The sequence below is a fragment of the Apodemus sylvaticus genome, chromosome 16 (assembly GCF_947179515.1).
Source record: "Apodemus sylvaticus chromosome 16, mApoSyl1.1, whole genome shotgun sequence".
NCBI lineage: Eukaryota > Metazoa > Chordata > Mammalia > Rodentia > Muridae > Apodemus > Apodemus sylvaticus.
In genome coordinates, this window is record NC_067487.1 from 71,054,764 (window position 1) to 71,064,194 (window position 9,431).

The window sequence follows — 9,431 nt, forward strand, 5'->3', positions numbered from 1 at the left end:
CATACCCCCGGGCTACACATATGTATATGTGCCGGATAGGTTTGCTTGTGGTGTAGCAAATATTCTTACCTACTGAACTGAATCTCCAGCCCTTATTTTAGGTTTTTGAGATAGTGTCTCACTCTATAGCCCAGAATGGATGGGGACTCATTATACATTCAAGGTTGCTTTGAACTGATGCTATGTAACCCTCAGCTGTTTTGTATGAGTACAATGACGGTAAGTTACCATCATTGTTTTGAGGACTTACAATTACAAGGATGCTTAATGTATTGTTTGTTTTTACATCTTTATTTAAAACAACAAAGAATTATTTTTACATTTTATGACTAAAGCTTAGTGATGCATATGTTGGTTTATTTAATTACAGTTTTCTTGATTTTTTTAAAGGTGTATTTTATCTTTATTTATATGCAGGCATGATAGCATATGTGTATATGCATATGTGTGTGGGTAGTCACGTAGTCCAGAAGAGGGCATTGGATTCCCTGAAGCAGGAATCATCAGTAATTCATTGTATGTGGCCTGATCTGAATGTTGCAACATTTAGTCCTCTACAAAAGCAACAAATGCTTGTAACTACTGAGCCATTTCTCCATCTTCCGAATTACAGCTTTCAGGCTGCACTTTAACTAACTTAGTTAACAAGCCAGTGTTATTAAGCAAGGTGATATTCTAAGCAAGCTGGTTAAACTAAATCACTTACCCCAGAAATAACACCATGAAGTCAGCATTTTTAGTTTCCCCAATTTTGAGATGAGGAGTCAGAGGCAAAGGACAAAGTTGAGCTTTGATTCAGTCATGGTTTAGAGGGTGTGTCTTCCTCAGGGACTTTTACTACTTAGACAAATCACTGTGACCAAAAGTCAAGGTGGAGGGGAAAGGGTTTATTTGACTTACACTTCCAGGTCACAACCCATCATTAGAGGAAGCCAGGACAAGAACTCAAGCAGGGCTAGAATCTGAGGCAGGAGCTGAGGCAGAGGCCATGGAGGGGTGCTGCCTCCTGGCTTGTCTCCCTGGGCTTGCTCAGGCAGCATAACTTACAGAGCCCAGAACTGCCAGCCCAGGCATGGCACCACCCACAATGGGCTGTGAGAAAATGTCCCATGGCTGCGTATCATGGAGGCATCTCCTCAGCAGAGACTCCTTTCTCTTGAAGACTTGAGCTTGTGTCAAGCTGACCCAAAACCAGCCATACAGCTCTGTACAGAGACACTAGTAAGCCCCTCCACACTAGGGCACTCATGAGAAAGCCTCTGACTTCTTCCTGCGACTTTTGTTTACCAAGATGGCTCCAGTCTTTGGTTCCTTCTTATCTTTCTCTTGGTTATTTAATCTGTGGCTTATCCGGCAGTCCCACGGGAGAATGCACTAATTTTTAAGCACAAGATTCATGAGGAACACAAGGAACAGAAAAAAAAAAAGAACAGAAAAAAAAATCTTGCAGGTAATTTGTCATTTTAGCCTGCAGATGAACATGTAAAAAGCAGTTGGTATGTTACAAAAGCAGTGATTTTGAAATGACAATATGTGCAAGGATTCCCAAGGAAGCTTATTTCCCAGGCTTACCCTACAAAATACTGATAGAGCATACCTGGGGTTTTGTCCAGGACCATACTCTTTAAAGCAACCCTCAGTGGATGCGGATCTGGTGAAACATGTTTGTAAACGCAGAGCTTGGAAAGGAGAACTAGCTAATCCCCAAAGAATACTCAAGTGAGTTTTGTCTGTATATTAATTCAAACCACCTGGGTGGAAGCTTATTAGCGTGCTTTTCGCTTTCTGGGTAATTCACAAGGACTGGGACCAGGAGTGTGATTGAAAGGAACCTGAGGGAGGAAGGAGAGAAAAAGAAAGGGGTCGAGGCAATTAAAACCACCTTGAAGCAGAGAATTATTTCCTAAAGGACAAAGAAGGGCTCGGGGCACCTTCCTTGGCTTCCAAGGCTCCCTAATTGGCTGCTCTGGCTGTCATTCTGCCCTAGGGGAGGTTAATGGAAGCAAGAAAAAGACAGAGGATGCTACATCACTTAAAATGGGAACAAAGGAGGGAAAGCTCATTTTCATGAGGTGGGTGCCTCATGGTGTCATCTTCCCCAGGTCCCTCTCATACCCTCTCTCTGTAAATCCCTCCCCCCTTCTTTTTCTTGTTTGGCTCAGAGGGACCAATAAACATGGGTTGTCTGGACAAGCAGTGAGTGCTTTATTACTAATTATCCAGGGGAAAATCCAATGGCTTAGTTATTTATTTATTTATTTATTTTTGGCTGTAAAATGATATTGTGCAATTGAGGCTGGTGGCTTTAACCTGCTGAATTACATTTTCTTGGAGACTGCGTGAGGATATTCTAAACATCTTTTCAATCAAGCATCTAAGTCATTCTGATTGTAATACTCGAGCATTGTATGACATGCATTAACTGTGTATGTAATAGACAACATGCTTTTCACTGAACTAAGTAATTTAAGGTAATTTTAGCATACAGAGAGGCATGGTGATTAAGACTTCCTGGCTTCAGTCCTAACCATGCAAATTGCTAGCTGTGTGACCTTACTTTACATCTCTGAGATGCAAGTACTAATCTGTAAAATTGAGATAATAATAGGATCCTCCTCCCAGCACACACACTTCAGTGGTCACTGGGCCACCAAACGATGCAGTGTATGGGACAGTGAATCTCTTACATTAAATCTACCGCGGTCTTTGCCTCTGTTGTTTTTGTCTTTCTTTCCTAAGGTATTTCTGATTGGCATTTTAATTTAGTATCTGAACAAAATTGCCAGAGAGATTGAGAAAGAAAAGTCATTGGAAACAAGGGTACATTTATTCATTACTGTTATATGTTCAAAGTTGATCGTTCACCAAGCAGGACAATAGGTGAATACTTACCCAAAGGAAAAAAATACACATCTTAAGAATCAAACAGGAGATTGTTATCAGCTACTCAATGGCTTACCTTAAAGACTGTGAGATACTGAATGTGGATTAGAAGTTTACTCTCGAATTCTGAATGAATTAGAGCATACCTGGGGTTTTGTCCAGGACCATACTCTTTAAAGTAGCCCTCAGTGACCTGGAGGGTCTGCTAGGTTTTCTAGTTCCGCTCTGCAAATATTTACCTGTGTCATAGATTTATCTATTTACACAGACAGGTGTGTGTGTGTGTGTGTGTGTGTGTATGGGGGGGGGGTAGAACAAATTCATAAACAGGAATAGTAAGAGCTGTAAAGTTCTCTCTGTGCCAGGTGATACTCTGAGGGAAGAGTTGCTGACAGCCTTCTCAGAGCAAGTACAGCCCCCAGCCTATTCAGGGTTACTAAGCAACTAAACTCCCAGGGAGGTATGCAATGAGATGGTGTTTATTTTAGAAAGAAGGAAGACTAAAGCTCTTCTAAAAAGAGTTCACTTGTTTTCTCCATTAAGTAAGTTCACCCCCAGTGACTTTACCTGTACCAGATGTCAGATCTTCACAGAAATCAAATTAGAAAGCATGTTATAATTTCATAAAATGTCTCCAAGCAATTTTTAAATTGTCGTTAATAAATTGTTCAATGAAGTGGGACCTCCCACAGTTCATCATACCAGATTATTCCTCAAATGGAAACAAAATATGAGGGAATTGCTCTTTGAATTACTGTTACAGCAACTAAGTCAACTTTTAGTCTGGATCTTAAAAACTGTTTTATTGTTTTTCCTTGTTATCTGGGTTAAACAGTCTCACATCTCAAGCTACTATTTTGAAGTAGCAAATAACACCAAGGTGATGGCAAAGAACTGAGTACCCTTAGCATTAAAATAAATCCCAAGTAGATCTGAAAATGAATGGATTTTTTTTCCTGCATTGCCTTGCAGGAGGTTACAAGGAGCCATTTTCATGTTGCAGCTTTTAGCGTGGTTATTTATTGAGTGCTGGCTTTATGGAGAACACTGCATGACCTCCTAGAGTTGAAAAGGGAAAAGGAAGAAGATGGAGAAAGAAACACCAGAGGCATTGTGCAGGGATCATTTAAGAGCCTTTGGAAGAATGGGAAAGCTCTTAATTATGCAGCAGTTATGGAAATCAACAGCTTCACACTGAAACATCTGAACAGCCTGGTTCTCACAGGGGCTAAGCACAAGCGCACTCCACAGGGAATGCCAAAGAATTAGGCCTTCCCCACATAACATAGCCTGCACTCGACAGCACCACATACTTCCCAATCTTTTTCATATTGTGGGGCACACACATAAACTCAGATATATATATGCAGTCACATATATGCATATAGATTTCAATTTAATTCCTATGATGCACCAAATATAATGGACGTGTTTCAGAGGGAAATGAGGATCCCCTGACTTAGGCCTGTTCCAGTTACTTTCAAGGATGCCAGGATGGATACAAAGCAATCTCACATATTCACTGAGAAGTTGTGCTGGGGAATGCTGTTTCTATGATTATGCTACCAAATAGCCAGAACCTCAAATACAATATGAAAGGAAGCTTCCCCACCAAACCTAACTGCAGGACGTATGATGTGATAATCTCAGCTAGGATGAAACCCCTAGCTCAGCACTCCCTAGACACTGTGACCTAGGCCAAGTTAGCTTATATGTCTAAGCTCTAGAACACAAACGTCACTAATAATATGCATTCCCATCAACATGATGGAAATTGAGCCCAAAGGAAAGATTTGTATGCTTTCTAGTTATCAAAATATTCTCTATATTTCAGTCAAGTAGAAAGAGTATAGCAATAAAGAATGACTCTGAAAAGTCCTGTAATGCCAATGCATTGGCTTGCCAATGTCTGCTCTAATAAACTAACTAGAGGGGATGCCACTGAGTGGGCATGACTGTTGCAATTGCACAAAGATACTGATTTATAGAATAGCAAGTAGCCAGTTAAGATTATGATGCTTTGTTCTTTATGAATTATGAATTTTTATGTCAATTTCTATTTTAAAAACCACATTTCACTAAAATACTCATCACTCCCTTCAACTTTTACAAATCTTCATAAAATTTGTACTTATAAATAGCAATTATTTCTGTGTGATTTTATAATAAAGATAGCCCATAGTTATTACAGAATACCTCTGCTAGGAATTTCTCAATCAACCATGGAAATTAGAGCAAAGTGCATTGTACTAACTATGCTCAGAAGATATACACAAGATTGACAATCAAGCCCTGGGTTCTGACCCAGAAGAGATACTGATGACCTTTAACCAGAGTGAGCAAAGAAAGCCCTGGACCTAATGGGATTTTTCTTTCTTCATGCTTTGGGAGACCTTATACATCTGAAGACTGGTTGTACCCCAAAACTTACCTGTTGCTTTAGATTCCAGACAATTTTGCCCAATGCTTAATAAGTTAAGTCTTTGACTATGAGTATATCCAAATAGTCTGCAAGTACCAAATGACCAATAGATTTCAAACAACACCAAGAAAAATTAAAAAAGAAAAGTTAAAGGCCGCTTGCCTTATTGTCTCATTTAGTCAACTAGTTCTTTTCCAATATTGATTCTTAGGGGCCAGACCTGAGTAGCTTCCTGCTAGGAAACTGGACATAGGTATACCCTACTAGCAAGTTATTTGAAGTGGCCTAGGTCAGAGGTTTTCCCTTAGCACAACAGCTTTTGTGTGGACCTAGAATCTACTTGTATGGTGTTAAAGGCCTGGTCCTCTGTAAGGGGTTATTGAGAGATGTTTAAACCTAAAGATACAGAGCCTAGTGAATGGTCTTTCAGCCATTAGGAGTGTGTCCTCAGAGAAGACTGTCAGATGACAGTCTCTTGTTCTCTTTGCCTACCATGAAGTGATCTCTTGCTCCCTGTGTTCTCCTTGACATAACATTCTGCATCCTGACAAGACAAGAGCATGACAACGCAGCCAATTGAGAAGAGACTGGAGCCTCAAAAAACTGTGAATCAAAATAAACCCAATGTTATAATCTGATTACATCAGATAACTTATTCTGTAACCTCTACTTATGACAAGGGGGAGGGTACATGGAATTCTTGTAAAATTACAGAACATCTGCTTTTGCCCTGAGAAAATAACTCAGGGCCATTTAATATCAAACACAATAATAGTGCTGATGTATGGTTGTATTTGATAAGTTTTTAACTCAGTCTTAACTGAGTCTAACTCATCTATCCTGTGAAGCATTGTGTCTAGAGGGAAAAGTTCAGTAGTGGAAGTTTCTGGTTGTGTCTTGTGATACAGACTCACGTGATGTTTTGTTTTGATGAGACAAGACCCTTTGGAGGACATGTAATATTTGGAAAGACTTTAAATAGGACTCAACAGACAGTGAGAGTATGCTTGTATAGATAGTCTTGCAAGGATTCGTTGGTCTGGAGTCTGCTGATGCTCGCTTTGGTGAGAGAGTCGTGGCAGAGAACTTCTCCTGGCGCCCTGGTTCTAGCTGTCTCCACTGTTGATTCATGTTTGGAATCCTGACACCACTGAGTTGGACTACTGGTATCCTGACAAACAGAGAAGAGAATCACCCCCAAAACCTGCTTCTAAACAGGTCAATATTCCCTTGTCCTATTTACTGTCTTTTCTCTCCTACCTTTGTACAGTGGGCTAGAAGGCGGGGTGTCAAGACATTTAATAACCCTTATTAAAAGTAAAAATACCTAAGCCTACACAGTTCCTGGTAATTTCAAAATATGTTGTTTTCAGCAGAGGACGGCTATCTTATATTTGCTATCTTAGGTTTTTATTCCTTTGGATCTTCAGAAGGGATTAAAAAGAATAAAAGGAGCCAACTTGCTAAATAGTGAAAAATATCAATCATCAAAACTGGAAAGACTTGATAAAAAGTAATGTCTAGGCACAGCCCAGGACTCCTCACTTCTGAAGAGTGTACAGCCTGGTCACAGAACACTAAAAATGTGTTACTTTCCATTTCACCTAGCTTCCACAGAGTCCAAGGCTGACAAACATCCCTGAGCCGATGGTTATCAGCCTTTGTCTGCAGGGCACGCTGAAGGTTGTGTAAGCAGAGAATGAGCAAGTGTGGGGTAACTGCTTGCTGCTGGGTTCATTCTTCCTTGGCATTTGGAGCTCTCAGCAGAGCATCAGTCTGATTCATTTTCATGCTGGGGTTTCTTCCTTTACATTTTCCTCTTCCTGTGTAACAAAACTAATATAAAACAGCATATGGAACACAGAAGGCAAGGATGTTTCAGAAGATCACTACTAATCATCTAGTTATTTTAAGGAATTTATCAAAAAAAAATTCAAAGTAGCATTTGGATCTGATCTCTGCATTTTCTCTGACATTCTTTTATTTATTCAATACTCGTTCATTTCCTTTCTTGTGAAGAACACCTCATATAGTAACTTGCCCCCTATTTGTGAGTGTATGTCTAGTCCCAACAGCAAAAATTTTACATTGACCGATGGAGTTGTAAGTGCTCTTTGCAGATATGGTGTAGGGTATGAGAGAGGATCAATTGTTCCAAGAATGCAGAGGCCTGGGGTCCCAAGTTCTGTTTTTTTTTTTATTCGATATATTTTTTATTTACATTTCAAATGATTTCCCCTTTTCACCACCACCCCCCACTCCCCGAAAGTCACATAAGTCCCCTTCCCTCCCCCTGTTCTCCCATCCACCCCTTCCCACTTCCCTGTTCTGGTTTTGCCCTATACTGCTACACTGAGTCTTCTGTTTTTAACAGACCCTCTTTCATCACACATCTCTATTCTTATATTGTCCAAATCAAATTTATACCATATGTTCTGCATCAGTTTCCTACTAGGCACATGAAATTTTGATATCATACTTTTGTGGTAGCCACTTGACAAAGAAAACATCAGGGTTATCATTCAGATTTGAAGATATTTTCATATGGCAAAAGGCAGTTTGTTTGTATACAATAATCGTATAGATCTGGAGTGTAGCTACAGAATGAAGTGGCTTCCTTCATTTGACACATTAATGATCTCTGGGTATATCTGTCCTTTTTTAAACAAGAGATTATATAGTTTATATATTTTAGAATATATTTCAAGAATGCTTTTGATTACACATTTTATATATTTTGATTATATATTTTATATATCTTAGAATCCATTTCAAGAATGCTTTTGATGAATACTTTTAATATCATTCTGTTATAATAATCTAAAATTATCTTGAATTGAAAGTTTACAATAAAATTAATGTTTTCATTACTATTACCTTATAATACAATTATATATTTCACTGGGAAAGCACTACTAGGTATTTTTATGGTTTTTCTTTTTTATTCTATTGGTGAATCTTACTTGTTCATTAATCTAGTCACACTTATGTATATTTGGTTAAGAATTTGATTAAATTTGACTTCAAAGAAATACACTTTTGGAGAGCTAAGAAACAGCAAGACTGTAAAGGGAAGTTCTTAAATGCAAATCAAGTAAACACTGGAGGCATTTTCTTTCAGAGGATCCTCAGAAGCTATGATGACCTTTGCTACTGACCATTTGTCCTCATTATTAGGCAGAATTTGTGAGCACGGTGGGAGGTTCATTGTGTTTCAGGGTTCACTTTTCCCAGGAGAATGTCTGCAAAGTGTGAGCCTGTTGTCTGATCCATCAGCACCTCATGAAGGTGAGGTGTTACTGGATTCTAAGTGCCTGCTGCTCCCCTAATAAGAATCATATGCTATAAGCTGTTGCTAGGAAAAAGGATAGTCAGCTAGACATGGTAAAGAGGAAGGAACTTAAATTATACATTGGAAGAAGAGTTATTGAAAACTCATTTTTATTTTTCTGCAAGCATTTGTTATTATTTTAGAAAAAAGATATTTGTATGTGATTATACAGAGCTTCTCCCCCTGGGTTTCCGCCTCCTCTGTACATTACATTGTCTCAAGCTTTTGTGAGCAGATACAATTGAGTTGCCTCAGGTTATGATCTATGTTGAAGGTACCTCAGGAAGTCATGCATCATGAAGCTCTTGAAAAGAAATAGCGTGCTCCTTAAGTAAATGGCAGAAAACAGCATGAGTTTTACATTCTTATGTATTATATATTATATATTGTTATTTTTTGAGTCAGTGTCTTACTATATAGCCCTGGCTGAGCTGCAACTTATTATATGGACCAGGATGTTCTTAAAACCACAAATCTCCACCTGCCTCTGCCTCCCAAGCACCATAGCTAAAGGTGTGCATCACCATGCTTGGCTATTATTGTCATGGATAAGTATGTGACATGGCTCCAGTGAACTCTGCCTTGTTTTTGAGACTCCTCGTGTCTCTGACTAGCTGCTTCCAGAATCATTATTCTTTTTGCTTCAGAGCTACCTATAATTCAGCACAAGACTTCTCCCTAGTACCCCTGCTTTTTCTTCATCTTCCTTTTTGTCTACAACTCTACTTTGCCAAACCTCTGGATGTCTGGCATTTAGATTCATCAAAAGAGAGAATCTGATTAGTTCAGCTTGTC